A 14,796-nucleotide genomic window follows, 5' to 3' on the forward strand; every position below is an offset into this window, starting at 1 on the left:
TTTTATAGAGCTTCAGAGTATTTTTAATGAAGATTCTAAAGACAAGTTGATGTGATTGGCAGCTGGATCAGGGGCATTTCTAGAGAGGAGGGCATTCTCTGACACGGGCCCCCTCCTCTCCGCCCGGTGGCCAGCAGCGCACTGAGCTGTGCGCAGCCAGCGCCGAAGTTATAGACTCTGGGAGATCCAAACGCAGGCGTGCCAAAAGGTCAAAACGGGCGTTTGAAGGGTGTGCATAATTAACAAAGCAGCGTCATCGACCACGTCACTTGGTTGTTTCTTAGCCTGAACTGCTCGCATGATTGCGGTAGGAAAATCCAACCACAAGCACTGTGAGCAGTTCAGACGCCTTTCGATGTACTCGATTAATCAAATAAATAGCAGAGATGACGTAGGATGCGAGCGGCTAGGGGGCGTTTTTTACAAAATAGCGAGCGCATGTTTCGTTCGCTCGTTCAGACATAGAGGCGTCAACAGTCCGCAAAGAGCGAGCACTTCATTTAAATAGCCAGCCCCTTTTTCAGAACGTCCGTCCGCAAATAGCGTACGGCTCTGAATCATGCCCTGTGTGTCATATGGGTATGGCTATTTGGCATTATTTAATTTTAATAATGAATTGCCTAAATTAATTGACATGGGGCTTCCATATTCCTTATCCTGGCCCTCAAAGATGACATAGTCTGCGGTAACTATATCATATCAATTTGAATATTCACTTCTGTAACATTAAATTGTGAATGCTGTACATGAAGGTCTGTAAATATACAAGTTCAGTTAGTATGAACCACAGTACACATGTTTAGGATTTTTTATCCACAGCTCATTCAAGACATTGTTAATAAATATTGAATTTATTCTCCTAAGGTATTATACAACATTTGAGATACTGGATAATGAGAATCTAGGATTATTTTATGTGTTATGTAACAGGCTCTGAGTTTAAGAAGCCAACGTGTTTTTGTTATGTTTGCACCTAAGTTTAAAGAGGAAAATAATGTAGTTATAAGGCTGTTTTTGCCACTTTAAATTTAGCAGCAAACTAACCAAAAACTAGAGACGTTTGCAGACCCCCGTGTTTTGGTTTTAGTTTTAAATCATCGTCGTGTTTTGGTTTTGGCAAAACCACCCTCAAGTGTTTTGTTTTGGTTTTGGTTTTGGATTTCTTTGAAACTTTATTTGCATTTCTTTTAAAATCGATAAAAACAGCTAAAATCATGTAACTAGCGATAAAAGCCTGATGGTCGTTATTGGGCTATCAAATTCTAGCCCATTTTATGTGCGGAAAAATACAGTTCTCGCCCGGAAACACAAAGGATCTGCGAAAAGCCAGTGGCTTAAATACTGTGGGTGCAGGGGGTTCGGCTGCTGTGGGGCCCGGGCTGCCTTCAGGGCCCGCCACTCCCCCTGCACCCAGTAGTCACGCACGGATTGGTCACCTATTAGCCAGGGCCGGCTCACCCATTACACTGATTATGCAGGTGCCAGGCAGCAGAGGGAATCGGCACATAAGAAACATATTCTCCCTGCTGTTAGAGTCAGAGCAGCACGCCACCGGACTCAGAGGAGTCATCATAACAGAGGAGGAGGAGCTGTCAGAGTCAGCCACACGCCGCCGGACCCATCTTGGAGTAGTCATCAAGAAAGAAGAAAAAGGTTCCTGCCAACAGTGATGTAGCTCTTGGTCCATCCAGCTTCATTTCCCGTTAGGGATGGATGGAGAGCAAGAGAAGGTGAGTTCCGGCTGTAAAGGGTAAGAGGAGCAGGTAGCACCTGGGGAAAGAGCGGGGGAGGGAATTGCACTAGCCCCTTGCCCTAGCCCACAAGAGTCCCTGCACCCAAAGGTCATAATACAGAAGCCTGGTGTGATCAAACTAAGCAATGTGCTCCATAGCGTGCTCAGCAATACATGTAATGCAGTGTGTGTTCTCTTCCTTCCTCCCACTGTATGTTATTTATATTCTCATTTATACTCCATATAATGTCATCAGGCTGCACATTCTGCCACCATCCCATCATTGTAACCCTTTCCAACTTTGTAAATATATAGTCTGCATCTACTTTGCCAACTTATTTTCCAGTTGCACTCACATTGGTAATGCATTTGGTGGTTGATATTAAAAAAAATAATTTTTCTACATTTAATTTCAAAGGGGTGAAACACAGTTGTACAATTAGTGGGAAAAGCAATGATAATGTTGCCAGACTGTAAAGGAGAGTCAGGTTGGTGGTAAAGATGTGACATAGGTAGAGTGTGTGTGTGTGTGTGTGTGTGTGTGTGTGTGTGTGTGTGTGCGTGCGTGCGTGCGTGCGTGCGTGCGTGCGTGCGTGTGTGTGTGTGTGTGTGTGTGTGTACACCAAGGGGTTCTAAATTCTCCCTGGCCTGCCTCAATCTTACTTTTCGGGTATTGTTAAGTGTCAGCGGTTATTACCCATGGCAAATTGTCATGGCTAATAGGATACCACCATTAATCTCCCACCATGTTACCTACATTCCACTTTCACAAAGTACAGTACACTCTTACATTCTCTATTTGTGTAAAATGCAAGTGTGAACAGCAGCGTATGCACCAGGGAGTGCAGAAATCAGCTGTAGCCGGGGGAAGGATCATCAGACCCCCTGACACACGCTCCGCTGCACTCTGCATGTGGAAGATGAGGGGATAATTCCCACTGGGGGGCTCTATTTGCACTGGGGGTGGGGGGAAGGAAGTGTAATGTCCCAATTATAAAAATATGGTGGATGGAGGGATATTAAATTAGTGAAATGACACTGGTCCCTGGGGGTAGGAGGTCCCTGTGCAAAAATGGTGATGTATTACACTGGGGGCAGGGAGGTTTACACACATAGGGATATAGGAATCGGTTCGATTCCCGGCAGCGCCTGGCCGACATCAGCAGAGTTCCCGGTAGTGAAAGCACGACAGCGCTGGAAATCCCGATCGTGGATAGGTAAGTATTGTCTAACCTAACCCCCTAATCCTAACCCTCCTTAGGGGTGCCTAACCCTAACCTCCCCAGCAAGTGCCTAACCCAAACCCCCCCTCTAAGTGCCTAACCCTAACTCCCCCTTCCCCGCTGCCTAAACCTAAGTCCCCCGGGGGGGGTGCCTAACCCTAAATTTCCCCCGGGGGTGCCTAACCCTAACCCTCCCTCCCCCTAGCCTAACCCTAACCCTCCCGGGGGGTGCCTAACCCTAAGTCCCCCCGGGTGGCCTAAACCTAACCCTCCCCCCCGTGGCTGTCCGCTCACGGCGCCCCGGCATCCCTTCGATCGTGATGCTGGGCGCCTGTCTCCCAGCGTCGGGGAAATGTCTGGCGTCTACATCTAGATGCCCGGCATTTCATCCCTCGCCGGGATATGACAGTCGGGAAGCCGGCTCCCGGTATTAAGGCAGTCGGCTTCCCGATTGTATACCGGGATATATTACCACTAGGGAGGTGGGAGGTAATTCTAATGGAGACACCCCTTAGGCATATTTTTAAAAATACTTTCTACATTTTTATTAAATAAAAAATCAACAGTTAAGCTGTAAAAGGCACAAAAATAATACTTTTCTACTAAAACCATGGTAATAATTGTTTTTTTCCAGATGTTTACATATTGTTGGGGACCCTAATAGATATTTAAAAAGAATGTCTTTGGCTTACTAAGAATCAAAACAAATAACTGCGTAAATATCTGGTTTCATTTCTGGGAATGCTCAAAAGGCTGTAAAGCAATCACAAAGAAGAAGATCCTTAAGAATGGATGTAATGTATTTTTTTTAAAAACAGTAACATTTATATGAAATTATATGGCAAAAACTGTCCAAAAAATTACTGCAAAATAAACATGGTAATATTTATAAAATTAAATTAATCAAATAATCATTCTGACTTTTTAAATAATCTGATGACAATAATAGTAAACATGTGTGTTAAACCCTAGAACCAATCAGCTATATGATTTGAAAAAGGCAAATTAGTATTAGGGTACCAAATACCTACAGTAGCTTGTTATTAGGGCTCTACTTATTAACATTATTTTTACTAAAATAAAGTGAAAAAGGGTGTTTTCACACCCTTTTCACATTATTTTAGTATCACCTACAGTTACTAAAGGGCAATTGGAGTAGAATTTGTAAAATTCTACTCCAACCCCTAAGTATCACTTATTTTTAGTAAGCAGATCGCATTTCCCATAATTGTAATGGGAAATGTGATCTGGCCAAAGTTACTAAAAATAAAATGTGAAAAATACTGGGGAAAGCCCTGTGATAATAACGCCACCTGGAGGTGGCGTTACCCAGGGTCTCCCCCGGGTTACCGGACTCCTGCTCCACACTGACGGGGAGAGCAGAGCCCGGAGCCAGCCCCAGTAATCATCTGTGTGGTCTAAACAGACAACATGCTGATTCACAGTAAAAAAAAGTAATATAAAACAAACTTACCTGACTCCAGGGACCGGAGTTCGGGGCTCCGGTGACGTCCTCTCTCCGGTCAGCTGGTCTCCCATGCTGCACTGCAGCCCGGTCATCACCTCACAGGGTCCCAGTGCAGTATGGGATGTCAGCTGACCGGAGGACATGGAGGACATCATGGGAGCCAGGATCATGCAGGTAAGTGTAATTAAGGGAGAGAGGGGGGTCACGGGGGGGTCCACTATCGTGGGGGGCAAGGCTTGGTGACAGGGGAGTGGCTTAGCGCTGGGGGGGTACCAGCAGTGGCCGGACGGCGCATGAATGGGGCACTTGTCACGGCATTTTTTTGCGAAAATACCGTGACTTGTGTGCGGAGGGGATTCGCAGGGACAGAGCTTTCTCGCAAGCTCTGTCCCTGCAAGGGATTTGTAGTAAATCCCTGTGATATTGCCTGAATTCTCAGTGCGAATTCGGTCGGTAATATAACACTACAATCTGCATTACCCATGCGGATTGTAGTAAATAGAGCCCTAGGAGTGATAGCTCATTTGTGCCGCATTATTAAGTAAGCCTTCAATTAAAGAACAGTGCATATATCATAACCTACCCTGAAATAATATGTATTTTTTTTTTTTTTAACAGATATGCAGCTGGCATTGAATGATAGATAAGTGCTAATACTATATGTAGAAATTCCTTTGCATCCTTAAACATTTTGCACTTTAACGCTTTTGTATTGTTATGCAATCCATTATAACACTAGATAAAGAGGGTGAAGGCTCCTTTTGTTAGTTCATCGTTGACTATTAAATTGAGAACAGAAAGCTGCAACCAGTCAAGTCATTTGAGGTGCTAGTCAGGAAAGGATTGTTACAAAAGTTCACGACCTTCAGCAGCAATTGCTTGTGGGAATTCGAATGCTTGACTACAGGCAGCTGTGGTAATGGTGATGTCAAATCACATTTCTAACTACTGCAAAGCTCATTTGTTGTACCAATAATCCACAATTATACTGAGGGCTACATTTTCCTAAAAAAATGATCTAAGTAGTTATTATATAACTAGCGCTAGTTTAATGTTTTATATTATATTTTTGTCTCTACATGTGTTCATGTGTTTCATAAGGGCTGTATAGACATACACATTGGAGTAAGTAAAAATTGTTAAAATAAACCTATTTTCCAATACAATTGCACAAACATATTCAGCAGTTGTGCATGCTGCTCACTGCAGGAAAAAAAGAGAGTTTTGGATTTAAATGTTGGTGTTAAATAACCCTTACTCAGTCTAGACATTCCTTGAAGATTCAAAAAATCATCTAGAAAACACAAAGTTTGTAGATATGATACATTAGATAATAGAATAGCCTGGCTAGAATGAACTGCACTTCACTGGTATAAATGTCCGGGAATACAACTTAAGCTGGGTACACACTGAAAAATATATTGGCTGATTGATCGGCCAATACATCTGGTGCCCGTCAGTTAGTGTGTACCAGCGAAATGTATGTGAACGACGTTGTTCACAAACATATCGCGTCGGCTGCGCTGCACAGCTGATGGACAGATATATCCACAGATACAGCTGTCCATCGGCGTGTGTGTACGGGTGATCAGCTGTGTCAGGGTCCCTCGTCCAGGCCCTGTACACTGGAAGCTTGAGGTTATGTCTTGAGGCAATGAGGTCCACGTCCAGTAGGCCCCATTTGTCCACCAGGAGCTGAAAGACTTCTGGATTGAGAGACCACTCCCCTGCATGCACGTTGTGATGGCTGAGGAAATCCACCTCCCAATTGAGAATCCCCAGGATGAACACTGTGGAGATGGCTGGGAGATGGCGTTCAGCCCATGTGAGAATGCGGACACTTCTGCCATTGCTGACCGACTTCGAGTGCCTTCTTGGTGATTGAGGTAGGCCACTGCGGCATTGTTGGACTGTACTTGTAGCGGCTTACCCCCTGAAGCATATCCTGAGCCAAAGTGAGGGCCTTGTAAATGGCTTGGAGTTCCAGGATGTTGATTGGTAAGATCGCCTCCGCTGGAGTCCAGCATCCTTGGAAGGAGTGCTTGCTGATCACTGCTCCCCACCCAGAGAGGCTTGCATCCGTGGTGAGGAGTGTCCAGTCTGGGATCCAAAATGGGTGACCCTTGTTTAGGTGGGACGTCTGTAGCCACCAGGATAGGGACAGCCGAACCTCTGGAGAGAGGCCCATCATCTGGGATCTGAGCAGATGAGACAGCCCGTTCCAAAGGAAAGGATCAGGTGTTGGAGTGAAACTGAGCGATCTCCACCATGTTGAAGGTGGACACCATGGATCCCAAGGTCTGCATTGCAGAGTGAATTGACACACGGCAACTGTGGAGTAATCTGTGTACTCGGTGCTGTAGTACAAAGATTTTTTCTGCTGTCAGGAAGATGCTCTCAGTCTGAGAGTCCAGGAAGGATCCCAGATGTACCATTGTTTGAGAAGGGGTCAGGGAAGACTTTTTCCAGTTGATAAACTAACCATGAATTTGTAGAAAGGCAATGGTTACTTGTAGATGGTGGTGAAGAATTCTGGCTAGCTTGCTAAGAGCAAGAGGTCATCCAATTATGGGAGCAGTCTGATCCCCTGATGATGAAGATGGGCCACCATGACTGCCATGATCTTGGTACAGACCCATGGAGCTGTAGAAAGCCCAAAAGGCAGTGCTTGAAATTGGTAATGTTGCTATAGGACAACAAACTGGAGATACTGCTGATGAGAAGGCACCATAGGTACATGTAGGTAAGCATCCTGAATGTCCAGGGACACCATAAAGTCACAGGAAAAGGCCAGGACAATAGAGCGTAGGGTTGCCATACAAAAACCTGGGCACCCTGATAAACTTGTTCAGAGATTTGAGGTTGAGGATAGGCCGAAGAGACCCTTTGGGCTTTTGAACCAAGAAAAGGTTAGAATAATAGACCTTCCCTCTCTGTGAAGAGGGGACTGGAATTATTACCCCCGAGAGCAGTACGAACTGAATGGCCTTGCTTGGGTCCATTGGAGGTCCTGTGCAAAATAACTGCTTAGGGGGGCTGCCTCAGGAATGAGAGGGCATATCCGTGGGAGACCACTTCTTTTACCCAGGCATCTGAGGTGGTCTGATGCCAGAATGGGGTGAACTGTCATCCTCCCAGGGAGATGCCCGCCCCGTCAGGCTGAAGGCTAGTACTCAGATTTGATAGGTGGATGTTTTGTAGCCCAGGTCTGTTTGGTCCTAGGCTTGGAGGCTTTTCTGGATGCCCACTGCCATGGAAAGCCCTGACCTTTAGCTTTTCCCTGGGGACAAAAGAACCAAGAGGATGACATCCTAGGCTTCATAGCAGATGCAGAGGGTAAGAATGCCATCTTGGAAGCTGCCAAGGTAGTCACAATCTTGTCCAATTCTGGGCCAAACAGGATCTCCCCAGAATAAGGCAGAGACACCAAAGCCTTTTTATAGTCCGAATCTGCTTTCCATAAGCAAAGCCAAACAATATGGCGGGCTACCACGGAAGTAGCAGTTGCCTTGGAAGCTAAGAGATAAGTATCCAAAGCTGCATCTCCTAAATAGGAGGCTGCATCTCTAATGTGAGATATGTAGGACAGCTGTTCCCTTGAAGCATTAGAGGGAAATGTATCTTCTAGGGCCTCTGCCCAACTCTCAATGGCTTTTGCAACCCAGTCCATAGCCCTGGCAGGATGAGTAATAGCTCCTGTAAGAGAGTATATAGACTTCAGGCAAGTTTCCATCCTTCTCTCTGTAGTCTCCTTTAAGGAGGTTGCAGTGTGGATAGGTAAAGTAGTGTTCTCAACTATATGTGTCACGTGGGAATCCACTGCAGGTGGATCTTTCCATTTAGTGCAATCAGTAACTGGAAGAGGGTAAAAGGAAATCAAGCATTTAGGCAGATGAAACTTTTTACTAGGCATATTCCATGCTTCACACATATGATCAGATTGCTGATCCGAGTGAGAAAATTCTGGCAAAACTACCTTCTATTGCTTAAATAGTAGATCTGCCTCTTCTATTTGAAGAATAGATTTTACAGCTCTCACAAGTGAAGGTATATTCAATTTAGAGGGGGGCTCCTCCTCTCCCGAGGGGGAGTCAGAGTGAGAGAGGTCTGCGCCTTCTGCCTCCCCAGATGATAACTCAGAATCTGATAGCTGGGTGGACAGGGAAGATAACACAGCACCCTTTGTAGGTTTACTAGGTAAGGTTCTCTCCTTTTGCAGCATTTGTTGAAAGGCTGTAGAGGCAGCTGCTAGACTCTGCACTGATGTAGAAAGTATGTCTACCTATGGGGAAGGCAAACAATTCACAGGGAGTACCTGCTGTGGCCATCCCATAGGGGGAGCTACCACAGGGACAGCTAGGTGGTCCACAATTTTTGCCAAGAAGCCCAGGGGAAGTCCTGAGGAGAGGATGCAGGAGGGTCCAGTTGCCGTATAACAAGCTGCACATAGACCATCTTAAATGAGATCCTCTGAAGCTAAGCCTGCTAAACAGGACTTGTAGGACACCAGAGTGGGAGCAGCAGGCTGCTTGTTATTCTTGCCTTTGCTAGACATAGCTGCAAGGATAATTGTAACACACAATCTGTCATAGTGCAGTGAGCAACCCAGATATATGTACAATATGGCACAGTGTAGTTCGCGACACAAATATACAGTATGTGATAGTCCTCACAAATATAGGTAGATGTGAGGTACAATGAACTCCCTATACCTCAGTATGCCAGGGTTATAATGAAAGAATAAAAACAAAAACCAGGCACAATAATCATTAATTGATACTAGAGGTCAATGCTTATAACCTCAATTAATGAATTAGCTTGATATCAATATCACAGCCGCCACCCAAAGGATAAATCTGAGTTTATCCACAAGAGCTAAATAAAATGTTTTTTGGACTGATAAGTCTAAGGGGGCGCTTTAAATTAGGAACACATCACGTATATGTAAAAGCAGGTGAACAATTTATTACATATAAATCATTTACCATAACAATAATAAAGCATCATAATCTACTAAAAAACTGACTCCTGACCGACTTTAGAACACATAAACAGCCATAGTCCCCTCCAAAGATGTAGAGAGCAAAACTTCTGGACCTAGTCTGCAAGTGTGGCACTATGTAACAGTTCAATATCTAATTAGCATGCGCCCACATCGGGCTAATGGACAGTCCCGATATATTTACCAGCTTGGTCGCTCTGCTCCGCGACTCCTAGCCAGCAGCTGGTCCTGTTACAGAGTGTCTCCGCTTGACTGTTAGCTTTAGTTGTTTGTTCAAATTAGCTGTGCTGTATAGCTGAAATCACACTTGCCTCGTCACTTAGAAGTTACCATAGGGAAATCCGGTTTCCAAAACACTTGTGTGGTACAGAGCAGGTAAGTATGTAATCCCTTAATGCATTTCTCCATCCAAATTAGTCTGACTTTTTCCTCAGAATATACAGTATGTGATAGCCCTCACAAATATAGGTAGATGTGAGGTACAATGAACTCCCTATACCTCAGTATGCCAGGGTTATAATGAAAGAAAGGGAAAGTTATAAGCTGACAGTTGTAGAAAAAATTAACAGACAGCAGCACTAGCACAAGTCACATACAATGCAGAGCATACAATATAACTGCAGTAGGCATTAAATTCAACTACACAGACCGCCATGGCTGGTAGGAACAGCTCTGTTTAATGTGACTCCTGGGAGGGGTATATAGGGAGACCAGAACCAGCATTCCTGGAGACCTGAGGCTAATGCAGAAAATGGCTGCTATGAGTCTCTGAGTCTCTGAGGGGGCGGAGAGTGAGGGAGGAGCAGTTTAGGGGCTGCAAGACCACAGTGGAATGGCACCCTGAGCTGGAGGAAGGGCCCACAAACTTGGTAACGCCCCCGATTTTGCCGATCTGGCTGCCCCTTCCAGAAGGGGCAGCCAGAATGTCGGCATCTATGCTACAGCTACATAATGCAGCTGATAAAATATGCAAATGTTTGTAAAAGCGCAGCCAACACAAAGACGCCCACTGCTGCTTTTTCATATCCATCCAATCTCGCTCTTCTGTGTAAACATCGGTACCATCGATGCACATCAGCCACTCACACAGCATTTACAGTAGGTCTAACCAGCTTCAGGCACTGCAAGTCTCCTCGCACGCAGAGGGCTCTCAAGCTATGTATGCAATCACAGTAGCTAATTTATGCACGCCCAGGAAACAGTGTTCATAAGGACAGGCATGTCTGCGTTTCTCCGACCACTCCCCTGTCACTACCCCCAAATGCTGACATCCTGTCACTCACTCTGCGATGTGTTCCTCTGTGCATCGGTAATCGCTGTGCAATCGCTGCGCATGTGCAGTACGGCTTATACGCATTGCCCGAGGGTAAAAGAATCGCCCAATGTGCGTCTGTAGTTGCACTTTTGATTGGTACTGAATCAGGCCCTGTATTCTTTATACATTATAAACAGGGAATGCTAGTTTTAATTTCTGCAACATTTGTTAAGCTAACCAACGGCAACCAAAGTCTTCTTCATCTGGTGACTCCTACTCTATCACTCAGAATTGAAAACATGGCAATCACATTAAAGTTAAACATAAACGGGATGATTCTGAGTTGGCAGCAAAGCAACAAAAAGCAAGTAACTTTGTGTCTGGGGCACACTATGTTACAATGCAAGAGGTGCAAATGCATTTAATTATTTTGCATGCAGGGTAATCACTGGCTGCTTTGGCATCATACCCACAAATGCTGGACAGCTTTATTTTTACGCTGTAATTAAGATTTGAGTTTGGGCACACGTCTCCCAAATCTAATCTATGCACATTTTAAAACTGCCCCATCTGCAGGTTTTAGACAGACCTGCACACAGTAAAGAGTGCAGTGGATCAATGCATTTTGTTTATTTGATTAATTTTTCATTTCATCTACAGTATTTGTGATCACATCTTCTCATGCACCCCGAAGATAGCTCAGTAACTCCAACTTGTGCTAGGTGGTTTATTACGGTAGGGGGTATATTTATTAAACTGCGGGTTTTTAGACATGGAGTTCTTGCCTATAGTAACCGATTAGATTCTACTCATCATTTATTTAGCACCTTCTAGAAAATAATAGCTAGAATCTGTTTGGTTGCTATGGGCAACAATTCCACTTTTAAAAACCCACACTTTAGTAAATTTACCCCTAGGTGTTTAATAGCTCATATTCTTAGTGAACATCTTACCTTTAAAATCTGTTTGCAGGTGAGCTTCAAACAGTGACATCACTTACCTTAAATGCACCCGGTGCGGTGGTCGGTCCGTGGTATTTGTTCTCGCACGCCGGAGATGCGCGCACGTGGTTTAGTCCTGCAAAGCCACACCCACTTATGTTTCGCACTCTTGGTCACGGCCCCCGTCCTCTGCAATCAATGGGCAGGGGAGAAGCTAGGGGCTGCTGTGCTGCTACGCTGAATAATCTTCCCAGCTGAGCGCAGCAGCAACTATTGGACAGCCAACAGCCTCTCCCTTGCATCTCACGAGTGTGGCTGCAGCTGCTCGGTTACACCATCCAAGGGTGTGACACCAAAATAGCAGAGCAGCTTTGCTATTTTGGTGTCACCCCCTCGGATGGTGTCACCCGGTGTGGCCCGCACTCCCCGCACCCTCCTTGTGACGCCAGTGGCTTCACACCAGAAAGCATATTTTGAACCTCAATGTAATAGCAATTGCCATGTTTAGGAGTAAATAACTAGGATTGACCAGATGGGAAAGACTTTGGTGTAGTTGGTCTGCTTAATAAATATTGCAACAACTGAAAGTAAGATTCCCTGCCTATAAAGTATAAAGAAAACAAAATACTCCAATTATCAAAAGTAATGTGCTGGGTGGCAGAGGTATGGCAAAGGTTTGGTACATACACTACAGTTCAAAAGTTTGGAGTCACCTAGACAATTTCGTGTTTTACATGGAAACTGACTTTTATTTATCAAATGAGTTGCAAAATGAATAGAACATATAATCAAGACATTGGCAAGGTTAGAAATAATGATTTTTATTTGAAATAATAATTTTGTCCTTCAAACTTTGTTTTCGTCAAAAAATGCTCCTTTTGCAGCAATTACAGCATTGCAGACCTTTGGCATTCTGGCTGTTAATTTGTTGAGGTAATCTGAAGAAATTTCACCAAACGCTTCCTGAAACAGCTCCCACAAGTTAGATTGGCTTGATGGGCACTTCTTGCGTACCATACGGTCAAGCTGCTCCCACAACAACTCAATGTGGTTGAGATCTGGTGACTGCGCTGGCCAATCCATTACAGACAGAATACCAGCTGCCTGCTTCTTCCCTAAATAGTTCTTGCATAAATTGGAGGTGTGCTTTGGGTCATTGTCCTGTTGGAGGAGGAAATTGGCTCCAAGTGCTGTCCACAGGGTATGGCATGGCGTTGCAAAATATAGTGATAGCCTTCTTTATTCAAAATCCCTTTTACCTTGTACAAGTCTCCCACTTTACCAGCACCAAAGCAGCCCCAGATCATCACATTACCTCCACCATGCTTGACAGATGGCGTCAGGTACTCGTCCAGCAACTTTTCACTTGTTCTGCGTCTCACAAATGTTCTTCTGTGTGATCCAAACACCTCAAACTTCGATTCGTCTGTCCATAACACTTTTTTCTAATCTTCCTCTGTCCAATGTCTGTGTTCTTTTGCCCACATTAATCTTTTCCTTTTATTGGCAAGTCTCAGATATGGCTTTTTCTTTGCCACTCTGCCTAGAAGGCCAGCATCCCGGAGTCACCTCTTCACTGTAGACGTTGACACTGGCGTTTTGCGGGTACCATTTATTGAAGCTGCCAGTTGAGGACTTGTGAGGCATCTATTTCTTAAACTAGAGACTCTAATGTACTTGTATTCTTGCACAGTTGTGCTTCGGGGCCTCCCACTTCTCTTTCTACTCTGGTTACAACCTGTTTGTGCTGTTCTTTGAAGTAAGTAGTACACACCGTTGTAGCAACTGTTCAGTTTCTTGGCAATTTCTCGCATAGAATATCTTTAATTTCTAAGAACAAGAATAGACTGTCGAGTTTCAAATGAAAGTTTTCTTTTTCTGGCCATTTGGAGAGTATAATGAAACCCACAAAGGTGATGCTCCAGATACTCAACTAACTCAAAGGAAGGCCAGTTTTATAGCTTCACTAACGAGCAAACCCATTTTCAGCTGTGCTAACATAATTGCACAAGGGTTTTCAAGGGTTTTCTAATCTTCTATTAGTCTTCTAACGCGCTTAGCAAACACAATGTACCATTAGAACACTGGAGTGATGGTTGCTGGAAATGGGCCTCTATACACCTATGTATATATTCCTTTAAAAACCAGACATTTGCAGCTAGTATAATCATTTACCACATTAACAATGTATAGAGTGTATTTCTGATTAATATGTTATCTTCATTGAAAAAAACAGTGCTTTTCTTTTAATTAGGAAATTTCTAAGTGACACCAAACTTTTAAACGGTAGTGTATAAATTTGAAGCATAACAGCAGCAGTAACAGCAACATTTCGGCAACACAAAAGCTCTTTGTCAGGCATGGCTTACCTGCATACTGTGCCTATGCACACATTGGGGCTGATTCTCAGTTGGACGTAGACACGTCTGCATTTTTATGTTAATGCCGCTGATGACTCTGAGCATACTGAGAAACCCACTTGCAGCGGCACTTATCCGTTGCACTGCATTTTCTGACGCATCATCAGTGCACCATCAAAACTTGCACCAGCATTATGGCAGGTGCAAATTCTCCACCTGGGCATTAGACAAAGTCACTGTCATTGACATACCCACAACGTGCTTGCATCTGGCTAGCCATCCCCATGATACATATGTGTCCTCATACATCATGGCTTCAGCGTACCAGGTCCCATGTGACTTGGCCGCATTGGGAATCTTTTTGCTCAAAATGTGCATCTTATTCACACAATTATAACAACTGTAAATCCCAAAAATACTTAGCTAGACTGCAGTGATCGATTTAGTGTGCAACACTTGTACATCTGTGTGCAAAAAAGTCTGAATCTGTATACAAAGTGCTTAGAAGCAATGGCCGTAGCTTTATTTCAAGCCAAGTTCTGCTGTGTTGCGATTTTGCACGTGTTTAACACTGATTCCTGTGTGGTCAAAGTTGCAGCCCAGCATCTCTGTAACACTTTCAGTGTTTTTTTCCTGCATCTGCGATGCAATTAAGATGCAAAATATAAAGAAAAAGTTGCAAGACTACACCGCACGGTGCTGCTCAGTCGCGTTGGGCGTATTAAAGCTTGGTGTTTGAGAACACATCTGTACTTCCCAAGAACACCCACTGAAATCCACAGCTCTTGCATCAAAAATCATTCTGCATCTTCCTG

Source organism: Taudactylus pleione, unplaced genomic scaffold, assembly GCF_031769625.1.
Source record: "Taudactylus pleione unplaced genomic scaffold, aTauple2 ptg000026l, whole genome shotgun sequence".
Taxonomy (NCBI): Eukaryota; Metazoa; Chordata; class Amphibia; order Anura; family Myobatrachidae; genus Taudactylus; species Taudactylus pleione.